The sequence below is a fragment of the Hypanus sabinus genome, chromosome 4, assembly GCF_030144855.1.
Source record: "Hypanus sabinus isolate sHypSab1 chromosome 4, sHypSab1.hap1, whole genome shotgun sequence".
Taxonomy (NCBI): domain Eukaryota; kingdom Metazoa; phylum Chordata; class Chondrichthyes; order Myliobatiformes; family Dasyatidae; genus Hypanus; species Hypanus sabinus.
The window spans coordinates 96,727,357-96,742,046 of record NC_082709.1 but is presented as its reverse complement, the minus strand read 5'-3'; the positions used below and the strand labels follow the sequence as shown (position 1 = coordinate 96,742,046).

Sequence of the window (14,690 nt, the reverse complement as noted above, 5' to 3'; positions counted from 1 at the left end):
TGTCGTAAAGCAAAGAAGCAATTACCATCAATTTAGATGGGAAAAAATTTTGAGCATTCCCAGACCCAAAAAAACCTACCAAATCATACCAAACAACACATAAAACCTAAGATAACACTAACATATAGTAAAAGCAGGAACGATATGATAAATATATACCCTATATAAAGTAGAAATATTGTATGTACGGTGTAGTTTCACTTATCAAACTCGGGAAGACAGTGAGCCAAAATCAATTTGGAGAACAAAAATCGCCACGTACAAGCCTACGCACATACATGCGCAAACAACTACCCACACAAGGCTTCACGGTCATTGTAGTCTTTCTTGGGGTAAACACACGTATAAAGCGGGTGTCTTTTTTTCTTAAAAGCGAAAATACTCAGGTTAGCGAAAAAATGTCTTTCGTGACAGCGAGCTGTCATAAAGCGAACATTTGAAAAGTGGGGGACACCTGTACATGCTGACTCTGGACACATGAGCACAATAAACCTATTTGAACGAGCTCACCACCATCTTCATGAAAACTGTCAGAAAGGATCATCAGATTTAAGTTTAACCAGTAATATTTATAACCCTTCAAAAAATAAAAATAATCCCTGAACTGGAGTGAATCTGGAAACATTTCTTAAAACACAAAGAGTACATGAAATCCAGAACACTTCTCCACTTATACGTCAGATCAATTGGAGTTTGGAATCCAGAATATTACCACATACAGAAAAATTAACATTAGGACAGATAAATAAAAATAAAAATCAGATTCAAGCTCACTGTTTTGGATAAAATTTTGCACATTAATTAAGCAGAATTAGATGTTATTCTGATTGCTAACAACAAAATACATGCTGCCTCAAAATGCCAACACTGTATCAGAAGCCACTTTCCTAAAGTTAAATAAATCTTCAGAAGTGATTGCATCATATGTGCAACTGTATACCCATAACAATGTGGCTAGGAATAGCTCAAATACCATTTATAAATTTGCTGATGATACAACCTGTGTTGGTAGAATCTCAGATAGTGATGAGAGGGCATACAGGAGTGAGATATGCCAACCAGACTGATGTTGCATCAGCAACCTGACACTCAACATCAGTAAGATGAAAGAGTGGATTGTGGACTTCAGAAAGGGTAAGATGAAGGAACACATAACAATCCTCATAGAGGGATCAGAAGTGGAAAGAGTGAGCAGTTTCAAGTTCCTGGGTGTCAAGATCTCTGAAGACCTAACCTGGTCCCAACATATTGATGCAGTTATAAAGAAGGCAACACAGTGACTATACTTCATTAGGAGTTTGAAGAGATTTGATATGTTAACAAATAGACACAAAAACTTCCATAAATGTACCATGGAGCACTCTGACAGGCTGCATCACTGTCTGGTATGGGGGGGGGGGCTACTGCACAGGACTGGAAGAAGCTGCTGAGGGTAGCAAATTTAGTCGCCCCCATTTGGGTACTAGCCTACAAAGTACCCATGACATCTTCAAGGAGCGGGGTCTCGGAAAGACAGCATCCACTATTAAGGACCTCCAGCAGCCAGGGCATGTCCTTTTCTCACTGTTTCCATCAGGTAGGGGGTACAGAAGCCTGAAGGCATACACTCGAAGAGATTTAGGAACAGCTTCTTCCCCTCTGCCATCCGATTCCTGAATGGACATTGAACCCATGAACATTACCTCACTTGTTTAATATACATTATTTCTGTTTTTGGCATGACTTTACGTATACTGTAAATTGATTGATTTTCTTCTTCTTCTTCTATATTATGTATTGCATTGAACTGCTGCTGCTAAGTTAACAAATTTCATGACACATGCTGGTGATAATAAACCTGATTCCAATTCTGAACTTTAACCAACTGATGGACAGCAGTACAAGGAAGAAGTTCCTGGACATCAAAGTTGAAAAAGAGCAAATATGTCAAAGCAAAAGGACTTTCCCTCCAGAGGAGGTCTCAATATGCTTTTCACCACCAATTAAGCACTTTTTGAAGTGCGATAACTCAGGCAAATACAGCAGTTAATTTGCTCTCAGCATGTTCCCATAATACCAAAGGCTGTTAGAACTTTAAATATTAGCCACAACATCTTTACCAAGTGCCTTGTGTGCTCATCTGTGTTGTATTAGATTTTGTAAAATATTGGATCAATGGCTGAACAGATCAAAATGAGAATTTAACTCTTTCTGAACCCTTAAGTTTGTGGGGGTCTGTATATGTTAATGAGTAATGTTTGTAGAGTTTCTGTACAGATTAAACACTGTATGTCTGTTCATGTCTAATTGCTGATAGCAGCTGGATCCTTTCTTAGTCTCAAGTGCCACTAACATGAGGATGTCAGTTAATGACTAAATGTCTGTCGGTCACTTTGAGAGCTAGGTTGATGGATTATTTCTTAGTGTCTGTCAAGTTGGTTTGATGGATTCCTTTTTCAGATTCACGGCTTATTATTTATATGTAATATTAGTACCCTTTTGTAAGCCTAAAGAAATGTTATATCCAAGACATTGGTAGACTAATGGACGAGGAGTACCCACTAAAATGTCTTGTTGATTTATAAGGATATGTTGAACACTGTGTTAAAGAACATATGTGTTGTTTGCATGAAGGAAACCATTAAAGGCATGAGAACAAAAGATCAAAGAGTTTGACTATTGCTAGATCTCTATAACGCTTGAGAAACTTCTGTCTATTGGGGTGCCTTTCCGTGGTTTGTTGGACTTCACCCAGATAAGAAATCGTGATTGGTGCCTGGGATACAAAGGCGGTTTCACGAGTTCTCACAACAAGATTTTTCAATTGAAGCAAGAGGCTGAAAGTGGAAGACTGAAGGCATTGCGGAGAGAAGGTCATTTTTCTTTAACAGCTCGGCGAAAAAAGGATAGACTGTGCAGACGCATGACGTCGCATGCCAAGTTTTAAAAGAAAGACCACCATATACATCAGCCATCGTTGGAGTGGGACGGCTTTGGTTCAATCAGGCTTCGGAGAGAAACAAGCAGAGGCAAGGGTAGATTGGCCCCGGCCGTCGATCTCGGCTGCCCCAGCAACCCAGGGCATATTCAAAACCCGGACTCCAGCACCATCAACGCAGGTCCCAATGACCATGGACAGCTTCAAAGCAATTGAGCAACCACCGACTGCGACTCCAGCTGTGAACTCCAGACCAGATCTTCACATGCTGCGATTGTGACTCCCGTCTCCCCTTCAACCGCCACCACTCTGCCATCCCCTCTCCTTCAGATCCCATCATCAGCTCCTGGGCCCTCAGAGCCTCCATCTTCCTCTCACCCCAACCCTTCCCTCTCCACTGACACTACCAGACTCCCTCCACCCTCTGATCCCATCTCTCATCCGTGCCGTGTCTTCACAATTCCCTCCGACCTTCAACGCTCTGAAGCAGAGTGCTCTGTCCTCAGTAAGGGCCTCACCTTTGTCCCCCTTCGCCCACAACTCAGCAAGTTCTGCGTACACCATGACGCTGAACTCTTCTTCCGCCGGCTCCGTCCTCGAGCTTACTTCTTTGGCAAGAACTCTCCTACCCCCTTCAATGACCTCTTCTCCCGTCTTCAACCCTCCTCCTCTTCATGGACACCCCACTCTGGTCTTCTGCCTGCTCTGGATCTCTTTATTGCTAATTGCTGACAGGACATCAACTGTCTCAACTTCACCACACCTTGTTCCAATTCCAACCTCACTCCTTCCGAACACTCTGCTCTCCGCTCCCTCCGCACCAATCCCAACTTCACTATAAAACCTGCTGATAAGGGGGAAGCTGTTGTTGTCTGGCATACTGACCTCTACCTGGCCGAGACACAGTGACAACTCTCTGATACCTCCTCTTATTTACCCCTTGATCATGACCCCACTAAAGAGCACCAGGCCACTGTCTCCTATACCATCACCAACCTTATCAGCACTGGGGATCTCCCATCCACTGCCACCAACCTTATAGTTCCCACACCCCGCACTTCCCGTTTCTACCTCCTACCCAAATCCACAAACCTGCCTGTCCAGGTAGACCTATTGTCTCAGCTTGCTCCTGCCCCACCAAACTTATTTCTGCATACCTTGACACTGTTTTATCCCATCTTGTTCAATCTCTTCCCACCTATGTTCGTGACACTTCTCGTGCTTTGAATTTTTTCAATGATTTTAAGTTCCCTGGCCCCCTCTGCCTTATTTTCACCATGGACATCCAGTTCCTATATACCTCCATCCCTCACCAGGACGGTCTCAAAGCTCTTCGCTTCTTTTTGGATTCCAGACCCAACCAATTCCCCTCGACCACCACTCTCCTCCGTCTCGCGGAATTAGTTCTTACTCTCAATAATTTCTCCCTTGGCTCCTCCCACTTCTTCCAAACCAAGGGTGTAGCCATGGGCACCCGCATGGGTCCCATTTATTCCTGCCTTTTTGTTGGCTTTGTGGAACAGTCCATGTTGCAACTCTATACGGGTATCCATCCCCCTCTTTTCCTTTGCTACATCGACGACTGCATTGGCGCTGCCTCCTGCATGCATGCTGAGCTCGTTGACTTCATTAACTTTGCCTCCAACTTTCACCCTGCCCTTAAATTTACCTGGTCCATTTCCAACACCTCCCTCCCCTTTCTCAATTTCTGGAGATGGCTTATCTACTGATATCTATTATAAGCCTACAGACTCTCACAGCTACCTGGACTATTCCTCTTCCTACCTTGTCTCTTGCAAAAATGCTATCCCCTTTTCACAATTCCTCCGTCTCCACCGCATCTGCTCTCAGATGAGGCTTTTCATTCCAGGATGAAGGAGATGTCTTCCTTTTTTAAACAAAGGCGCTTCCCTTCTTGCACCATCAACTCTGCTCTCAAACGCATCTCTCCCATTTCCCGCACATCTGCCCTCACCCCATCCGCCCACCACCCCACTCGGGATAGGGTTCCCCTTGTCCTCACCTACCACCCCACCAGCCTCCAGGTCCAACGCATAACTCTCCGTAACTTCCGCCACCTCCAACAGGATCCCACTACCACGCACGTCTTTCCCTCACCCCTTCTTTCTGCTTTCCACAGGGATCGCTCCCTATGCGACTCCCTTGTCCATTCATTCCCCCCACTCCTTCCCACTGCTTTCCCTCCTGGCACTTATCCTTGTAAGCAGAACAAGTGCTACACCTGCCCTTACACTTCCTCTCTCACCACCATTCAGGGCCCCAGACAGTCCTTCCAGCTGAGGTAACACTTCACCCGTGAGTCGGCTGGTGTGGTATACTGCGTCCGGTGTCTCCCGGTGTGGCCTTTTATATATTGGTGAGGCCCGACGCAGACTGGGAGACCGTTTCGCTGAACACCTACGCCAGAGCAAGCAGGATCTCCCAGTGGCCACACATTTTAATTCCACGTCCAATTCCCATTCTGATATGTTTATCCATGGCCTCCTCTACTGTCAAGATGAAGCCACACTCAAGTTGGAGGAACACCTTATATACCGGCTGGGTAGCCTCCAACCTGATGGCATGAACATTGACTTCTCTAACTTCCGTTAATGCCCCACCTCACCCCATCCCTGGTATATTTAGTTGTTTGTTTTTTTTCTCTCTCTCTCTGCCCATCACTCTGTCTGTTCTCCATCTCCCTCTGGTGCTCCCCCTCCCCCTTTCTTTCTCCCGAAGCCTCCTTTGATCCATGATCCTTTCCCTTCTCCAGCTCTGTATCACTTTCACAAATCACCTTTCCAGCTCTTAGCTTCATCCCACCCCCTCTGGTCTTCTCCTTTCATTTCGCATTTCTCCCTCCCCCACTACTTTCAAGTCTCTTAGTATCTTTCCTTTCAGTTAGTCCTGACAAAGGGTCTTGGCCCAAAACGTCAACAGTACTTCTCCTTATAGATGCTGCCTGGCCTGCTGTGTTCCACCAGCATTTTGTGAGGGTAGGTTCTGGTAAGTTTCTGTTTTCGTCTTTTTTTTTGATCAGACTAGAGAAAATACCAGGCAGGATGTTGGAATGCTCCTCTTGCAGGATGTGGGAAGTCAGGGAGACCTCTGGTGTCCCTGACAACAATACCTGCAAAAAGTGCATCCAGCTGAAGCTCCTAACAGACCACATTAGGGAACTGGAGCAGGGGCTGGATGACCTCCGGATCATTCGGGAGACTGAGCAGTTTATAGATAGTAGCTTCAGGGAGGTAGTTACACCTAAGGAACAGGGCACAGGTAATTGGGTTACCGTCAGGCAGGGGAAGGGGAAAGGGCAGGTAGTGCAGGGCCGTCAGGCAGGGGAAGGGGAAAGGGCAGGTAGTGCAGGGTTCCCCTGTGGCCATTCCCCTCCAGAAAAGGTATACCAATTTGGATACTGTTGGGGTGGGGGGGGGGGGGGGGGGGGTTGGCTTACCTGCGACAAGCTGCGGCAGCCGGATCTCTGGCACTGAGTCTGGTTCTGCAGTGCACCTGGGTGCCAGGGTCAGGGTCAGATGTCTCTCATCGTGTGCACAGCATTCAGAGGTGGGAGGGTGATCAGCCAGATGTTGTGGTACCACATGACATTGGTAGAAAGAGTCAGGAGGTCCTGAAGAGTGAATACAGAGAGCTTGGTAGGAAGTTGAAAAAAAAGACCTCGAAGGTAGTAATCTCCAGATTGCTGCCTGTCCCACGTGGCAGTGAGGGTAAGAGTAGGATGCTCTGGCAGATGAACACATGGCTGAGAAACTGGTGTAGGGGGCAGGGTTTCAGATTTCCAGATCATTGGGACCTCTTCTGGGACCTGTACAAAAGAGACGGGTTACACCTTAACTACAAGGGGACCAATATACTTGCAGGGAGGTTTGCTAATGTTATTGGGGAGGGTTTAAACTAGATTTGGAGGGGGATGGGAACCGGAGTGCCAGAGTAGATAGTGGAATGGAGGTAAAAGTAAATGATGTTAGTCGTTCATGCAAAGTCACAAATAGTAAGGTTGTATGTGGTGGTAACAATCTTCTGAGGTGTATATATTTCAACGCAAGGAGTATTGTGGGGCAGGCAGATGAGCTGAGGGCCTGGATAGACACATGGAATTATGACATCATAGTCATCACTGAAACTTGGCTACAGGAGGGGCAGGACTGGCAGCTTAATGTTCCAGGGTTCCGATGTTTCAGGCATGATAGAGGCAGAGGGATGAAGGGTGGGGGGGGGGGGAGTGGCTTTGCTAGTCAGGGAAAATATTACAGCAGTGCTTCGGCAGGACAGATTAGAGGGCTTGTCTACTGAGGCCATATGGGTGGAGCTGAGAAACAGGAAAGGTATGACCACATTAATAGGGTTGTATTATAGACCACCCAATAGTCAGTGAGAATTGGAGGAGCAAATCTGCAGAGATAACAGACAACTGCAGGAGACAGAAAGTTGTGATTGTAGGGGATTTTAACCTTCCGCACATTGATTGGGACTCCCATACTGTTAAAGGTCTAGATGGGTTAGAGTTTGTGGAATGTATTCAGGAAAGTTGTCAAAATCAATATATAGATGTATCAACTAGAGAGGATGCAATATTAGATCTCCTATTAGGAAATGAGTTAGGGCAGGTGACGGAAGTGTGTGTAGGGGAACACTTTGGTTCCAGTGATCATAACATTATTAGTTTCAACTTGATCATGGATAAAGATAGATCTGGTCCTCGGGTTGAAGTTCTAAACTGGATAAAGGCCAGGATCTAAAAAGCATAGATTGGGACAGGTTGTTCTCTGGCAAGGATGTGATTGGTAAGTGGGAGGCCTTCAAAGGAGAAATTTTGGGAGTGCAGAGTTTGTATGTTCCTGTCAGGGTTAAATGCAAAATGAATAAGAACAAGGAACCTTGTTTCTCGAGGGATATTGGTACTCTGATAAAGAAGAAGAGAGAGATGTGGTTTTCCGGTGCAGTCATCGTCGAGAATGGCAGCTTAAGTCACTAGATCCTCTGGAAAAACGCATATTAAGCCCCATTAACCCTTCAAATATAATATTTTTCAAAAAATATTTGAACTGAAAAGAGGGGCAAGAATGGGGAGAAGGAATGGAAATAAGAAAGCGACACTGCGAGCCTGCATCCAAGAGGAGTGCAGCGAGTGGCTCTCCTACCCGATCGCGTGCGAGCAAGGCAGCCGCCAGGTCTTGTTCAAAGTGGCGAATGTCTTCGAAATACTGAAAGAAATAATGGAAGTCCAGAAAGGTATAAAGCAGCAGCTCCGTGATATTAAGGCAGAGCTTGCCAGCGTTAATAAAAAAATAGTGGTGGCAGAGACTCGCATTGAGAAGATGGAAGATCGCGTTCAAAACGTGGAATGGATACTGAGCAAGATGATAAAAATCATACATCACCAAAAAGGAGGGAAGATCACGGAGGGAAGATCACGGCGGAAAAATATCAGAATATACAACGTTCCTGAAGAAGCGAAGAGCTCATCTATGATGGAGTTTGTGGGAAAGTTGCTGCGGGACGTGCTGGAGCTTCCCCCGGCTATGGAGCTGGAAATCAAGAGGACACGTTAGTCCCGAAACCTACCCAGGATAGAAAGCCACGATCAATTACATTTAAATTCCTTTGGTACAGCACAAAGGTGGAGATTCTACGAAGGGCCTAGGGTAAGAAGGGTGTTTTTAGAGGATAAATTAATATATTTCGAGCAAGATTATCCCCCCCCCTCCGCAGTCCTCCAGAAACGCAAAGAATACTCCAAAGTAAAGCGAGTATTAAAGCAAAATAAGATTAGATTTCAAACTCCGTCCCCTGCTAAACTTCGAGTGTTTTATGACAATGGGACGAAGTTGTACCAGACAGTGGAAGAGGCCACTACAGACATGAAGGCCAGAGGGTTGCCCATCAGCATGACCAAAACGAAAGAAAGCCGGGCTGAGGAATTGTCCCGCTCTGCTTGGGAAATAGTGCGAGAAACAAGAAGGCAGGAGATGGGAAGAAGCCGAGAGAAACATATCAGGAAGAGACCGGGAGTTTCCCAAAGACAGCCCTCACCCCCTTCAGAAGAGCCATAAGGTTTGGCTAACTTTAAAAATATTGAGAAGCTGAACGGAAGCAAAAGTACACGATGGTATACCTATCTCAAGAAATAATTATTATCATGTGGATTTTATATTACTTAGTTGGTATTCTTTATTCGCTCACTTACTCCTTTTTCCCCACCAAAATGAATATATATATATATGTGTGTGTGCAAATATGTAGTGTGTGTGTGTGTGTGTGTATATATGTATGTGTATATGTATGTGTATGTGTGTGTATATATATATTTATTTGAGGGTGTGTGTATATGTGTGTGTGTGTGTATATGTATATATATATATATATATATACATACACACACACACACACATGCATACATATACACACACTACACACACACACACACACACACACATATATATATATATGTATATATAGGAGGAGTACACAGGGAAATCTTTTCTGTGTAATGGATTTGTTCACTGACTTTTATGAATACTGCAATGGGGGCCCTCAACTCCCAAATAGGAGGGGTTATCCCCCACAGCTAGACATTTCCTCTAGCTTAATAGAGGGTCATTTACTTGAGACCTCAGCCTTGGAATCACACGTTCATTGCCATTTTTGTTATTATTTGCGTTTCTTGGTTCTTATTTGTTCAGGGAGTAAATCAATTAAGTTTTATTCTAATTTCAATGATACATTGACAGATAAATACGGATGGCTAAGGACCAGGTAAAATTCATATCTTTTAATGTAAATGGGCTATTAAATCCAATCAAACATAAGAGAATTTTATCCAAAATGAAAAAAACAAGCCTATGTAGTATATTTACAGGAAACCTATTTAAGTGATAATGAGCATAAAAAACTAAAGAGAATGGGCTTCACTAACCTGTTTTTCTCCTCATATAAATCAGGACATAGGAGAGGAGTTGCTATTCTTATCTCAAGTAAGCTAAATTTTGAAAAAATATTCGAAATGGCGATAAAGAAGGCAGATATATTCTGGTAAGGGGGAATATAGACAGCAATTCAGTTACTCTATTGAATATATATGCAACCCAGGGAAGTGATATTGGTTTCTTTCAGAAAATTACTGATATTATCGTAACGGAAACAGAAGGTCTCCTGATATGTGGGAGAGACTTAAATTTACATTCATACCAAACTTAGACTCTTCCAATAGAAAACTCTATGAAACAAAACCTTTACATAAGAAAGTTAATACACTTTTTGAGAATGTTGTTTTAATTAATATATGGAGGAACCTTTTCCCTGACAGAAGGGATTACACTCATTACTCTGCCCCACATTCTGTATATACAAAAATAGACTATTTAATAACATTTGGAAAAGACAAAGACAATATAAACATCTGTGGAATTGGGGCAATAGATGTAAGTGACCATGCACCTATATATTTATCTATTGATTTTGACCTACAACCAAAGTATACTATTTGGAAACTAAATTCAAGTCTACTCAATGATCCGTACTTTAAGGAACAAATTAAAAAAGACATTGGTCTCTACTTAGAATTTAATGATAATGGAGAGGTTTCACCTCCCATTTTATGGGATACTCTGAAGGCGGTCTTAAGAGGGAAAATTAAAGTGATATCTTCATATAAGAAAAAAATACGGAATAAAATATTAGAGGAATTACAAAATAGGCTGAAGGAACTAAAGAAAAAACACAAATTGAATTTGGCACAGGATACATCAGGGGAAATTAAAAGAATTAGGAATGAAATAAATAATTTGGCTACGCAAGAAATCAAGAAAAACTTAATGTTTCTGAAACAGAGACATTATGAAAGTGGATCGAAATCTATGAAAATACTGGCGTGGAAACTGTAAAAAAAGATAGCAGAAAATACAATTCATAGAATTAGGGACCCAAGAATGAAAATGATAAAAAATAAGCTAGGTGAAATTCAAGAAGCTTTTGAAGTGTTTTACAAAACACTATATTCCAAAGTTCCGGGGGAAGCATAACCCAAATTGACACCTTCTTGAATTCTCTAGAGTTACCCACTTTAAGCAAAGAACAAAATAGAAGAATGACTGCTGACATAACTGGTTGAATTAAAAGCTGCAATTAGTATGCTTAAATTAAGCAAGTCACCAGGATCAGATGGGTATACGGCAGAGTGGTACAAAGAATTTAAAAATGAGTTAATTCCTGTTTTACTCCCCACACTGAACTGGATTTTTAAAAAGGCACAAATGCCACCCAGTTGGAAGGAAGCAATAATCACAGCTATACCGAAAGAAGGCAAGGATAAAATGGAATGCGGGTCATTTAGACCAATATCCATTCTTAATGTAGATTATAGGTTATTTACCTCCATCATGCCCAAACAATTAGAGGAGTTTCTACCCATACTGATACATAATGATCAGACAGGTTTTATATGACAATGCAGACTCAAGACAATATACGAAGGACACTTCACATTATGGATCATATACAAAAAAATAAAATCGAAGCAATAGTGATAAGTGTGGATGCTGAAAAAGCATTTGATTCCATTAATTGGAATTTTCTTTACAGAGTTTTACGTAGATTTGGTTTCAAAGACACAATTGTTAAAACTATACAGACACTATATGACAATCCTACTGCTAGGATTAAAATCAATGGATATTTATCAAATAGTCTTACCCTAGAAAGGAGCACGAGACAGGGTTGTGCATGATCACCTCTACACTTCGTGTTATATCTGGAACTATTAGCTCAATACATCAGACAAAATGAAGATATCAAGGGAATTACTATTAAAGGGACAGAGCATAAATTGGCTTGTTATGCGGATGACATTTTGATCTATCTAAGGCAACCAACATACTCTTTACCTAAATTGATGCAATCCTTTATCTTATGGAAATGTTTGGTTAATTATCAGGATACAAGATCAGCATAGATAAAACCCAATTACTTTCATATTACTATAGCCCACCAAGAGAAATTGAAAGTCAATACCCCTGGGCATGGCACACAGAGTCTTTCAAATATTTGGGCATCATTATGCCAAAAGATTTGGCAAAATTATCAGAATGTAATTATCAGCTTTTATATAAAAAATTAAGGAAGATGTGGCAAGATGGAACCTGATTCCTTTTTTCAGTTTCAATTCAAGGATTGAGTCTATTAAAATGAATATACTGCCTAGACTGTTATATCACTTTCAGACCCTACCAATAGAGATTAATCAAAATCAATTCAATGAATGGAACAAGATGATCTCAAGATATATTTGGCAGGGTTAAAGGCCTAGAGTTCATCTCAAAACTTTGCAACTAGCAAAGGGAAAGGGGGGATGGGGCCTACCTTCTCAGAGATTATTAGTTTGCAGCACAGTTGAGAGCTGTAATATGTTGGTGCAACCCATCATATGATGCTCAATGGAAAAACATTGAGGAGCGGATACGTCCCATCCCCATACAAGCAATTTTGGCTGATGACAACCTGCAAAGGTACATAAATACTTTTGATAACCCATGGGTGAAATTGACTCTTAAAATATGGAAAACTACTATAAAAGAATATAATCTAGAGGGAAATATTGCAATTCTTAAATGGTGTGCATGTGACTCGGATTTTACACCAAGTAAATTGAATGCTAGATTTAAGGACTGGACAGCTAAAGGAATAACAGTTCTTTGCAACATAATGAAAGAAGGAACACTGTTCAGTTTTGAAATGCTTTAAGAGAAACACATTAGAAAAACAAGATTTTTATCAGTAATTACAGATGCGACGATATGTTAATAAGACGCTTAAAAATGTAACCAAGGCAAATACATACTTGATAGAGCTCTTTAGAAAAGCATATAATTCAGATAATGGTAGTAGAATCATTTCAAGCATGTATAAAGGGTTGTCAAAACTTAAAACACATTCGACTTCATACATTAAAACAAAATGGGAGAAGGAAGGAGGGATAATTATATGAGGAAGAATGGACAACAATATGGAGATATCAATGGAAGTGTACCAATTCACAAAAATGGAGGGAGTTTGGATGGAAAAACTTGATAAGATATTTTATTACACCCTCTTAGAAATCCCATTATGATAGTAACCTCCCTGTTTGCTGGAGAAAATATGGAAATCAAAATGCAAATAATTATCATATTTTTTGGGACTGTCCTGTTATCAAAAACTATTGGAGGGGGATACACAATACCCTACAAGACATCTTTAAATGTGAAATACCCTCGGAGAGTAAGACCATATATTTTGGATATATACCTCAAGAATGGTTGAAAAGAGATAAATATTTAATGAGTATACTGGTGGCTGGTAAAAAGACTCTTACTAGGAAATGGTTATCACAGGAGAGCCCAACTTTAAATACATGGATGGAAATTACAATGGACATTTACAAAATGGAGAAGATAACAGCATCAGTTAATCGTAAGCTGGAACAATTTGATTCATACTGGGAAAAATGGTTTAACTACATAATGCCTCATAGGCCTGATTTTATTCTCACAAATCAATGAATCTGTTGTTAAAAAAAGATCACTCCCTACTTGTACATAGTTCTTTCCTTTTGCTTGTTTTTTCTTTCCACTTTTTGTGATATATATGATTATATGATTTATATGTACAATGTCTGAAATACATCTTATGGAAATGTTTGTTTGATGAACAATAAAAAAATAAATTACAAAAGAGAGATGTATAACATGTATAGGCAACAGGGAAGAAACAAGATGCTTGAGGAGCATAAAAAGTAAGAAAAGAAAGAAATCAGGAGGGCTAAAAGAAGACATGAGGTTGCTTTGGCAGTCAGGGTGAAGGATAATCCTAAGAACTTCTACAGGTATGTTAAGAGCAAAAGGATAGTAAGGGATAAAATTGGTCCTCTTGAAAATCAGAGGCTATGTATGGAACCAAAAGAAATGGGAGATATTAAATGGGTTTTTTGCATCTGTATTTACTAAGGAAACTGGAATGGAGTCTATGGAAACAAGGCAAACAAGTAGGGAGGTCATGAAACTTATACAGATTAAAGAGGAGGTGTGTGCTGTCTTGAGGCAAATCAGAGTAGATAAGTCCCCAGGACCTGACAGGGTATTCCCTCGGACCTTGAAGGAGTCTAGTGTTGAAATTGCAGGGGCCCTGGCAGAAATATTTAAAATGTCGATATCGACGGGGCAGGTGCCAGAGGATTGGAGGATAGCTCATGTAGTTCCGTTGTTTAAAAAAGGCTCAAAAAGTAAGCCGGGAGATTATAGGCCGGTAAGTTTGACATCGGTAGTAGGTAAGTTATTGGAAGGAATACTAAGAGATAGGATCTACAAGTATTTGGATAGACCGGGACTTACTAGAAAAAGTCAGCAAGGCTTTGCGCATGGTAGGTCATGTCTAACCAATCTATTAGAATTTTGAGGAAGTTACCAGGGAAGTGTATGAAGGGAAGGCAGTGGATGTTGTATACATGGACTTCAGTAAGGCCTTTGACAAGGTCCTGCGTGGGAGGTTAGTCAGGAAGTTTCAGTCGCTAGGTATACATGGAGAGATAGTAAATTGGATTAGACATTGGTTCAATGGAAGAAGCCAGAGAGTGGGAATGGAGGATTGCTACTCTGAGTGGAGGCCTGTGACTGGAAGTGTGCAACAGGGATCAGTGCTGGGTCCATTGTTATTTATCATCTATATCAATGATCTGGATGATAATGTGGCAAATTGGATCAGCAAATTTGCTGATGATACA

At 41.5% G+C, this 14,690-nt stretch overlaps 1 protein-coding gene across 12 annotated transcripts in view; it reads right to left on the bottom strand.

Moving 5' to 3' along the window:
* LOC132393009 (succinate--CoA ligase [ADP-forming] subunit beta, mitochondrial-like) overlaps nt 1-14,690 on the bottom strand; it is a 173,559-nt gene that overhangs the window by 51,864 nt on the left and 107,005 nt on the right. For 3 of the 12 annotated variants that reach the window (XR_009511719.1, XR_009511720.1, XR_009511721.1), the window contains exons 9-10: nt 12,296-12,433; nt 6,375-8,466 (exon numbers count right to left, since the gene is read on the bottom strand). The exons of 2 other annotated variants lie outside the window; for them this stretch is intronic. The gene's annotated coding sequence lies outside the window, so the exon portion shown is untranslated. The remainder of the gene's footprint in view (nt 1-6,374; nt 8,467-12,295; nt 12,434-14,690) is intronic. 7 more of the 12 variants (XR_009511725.1, XR_009511724.1, XR_009511722.1 and 4 more) reach the window with 6 other exon arrangements.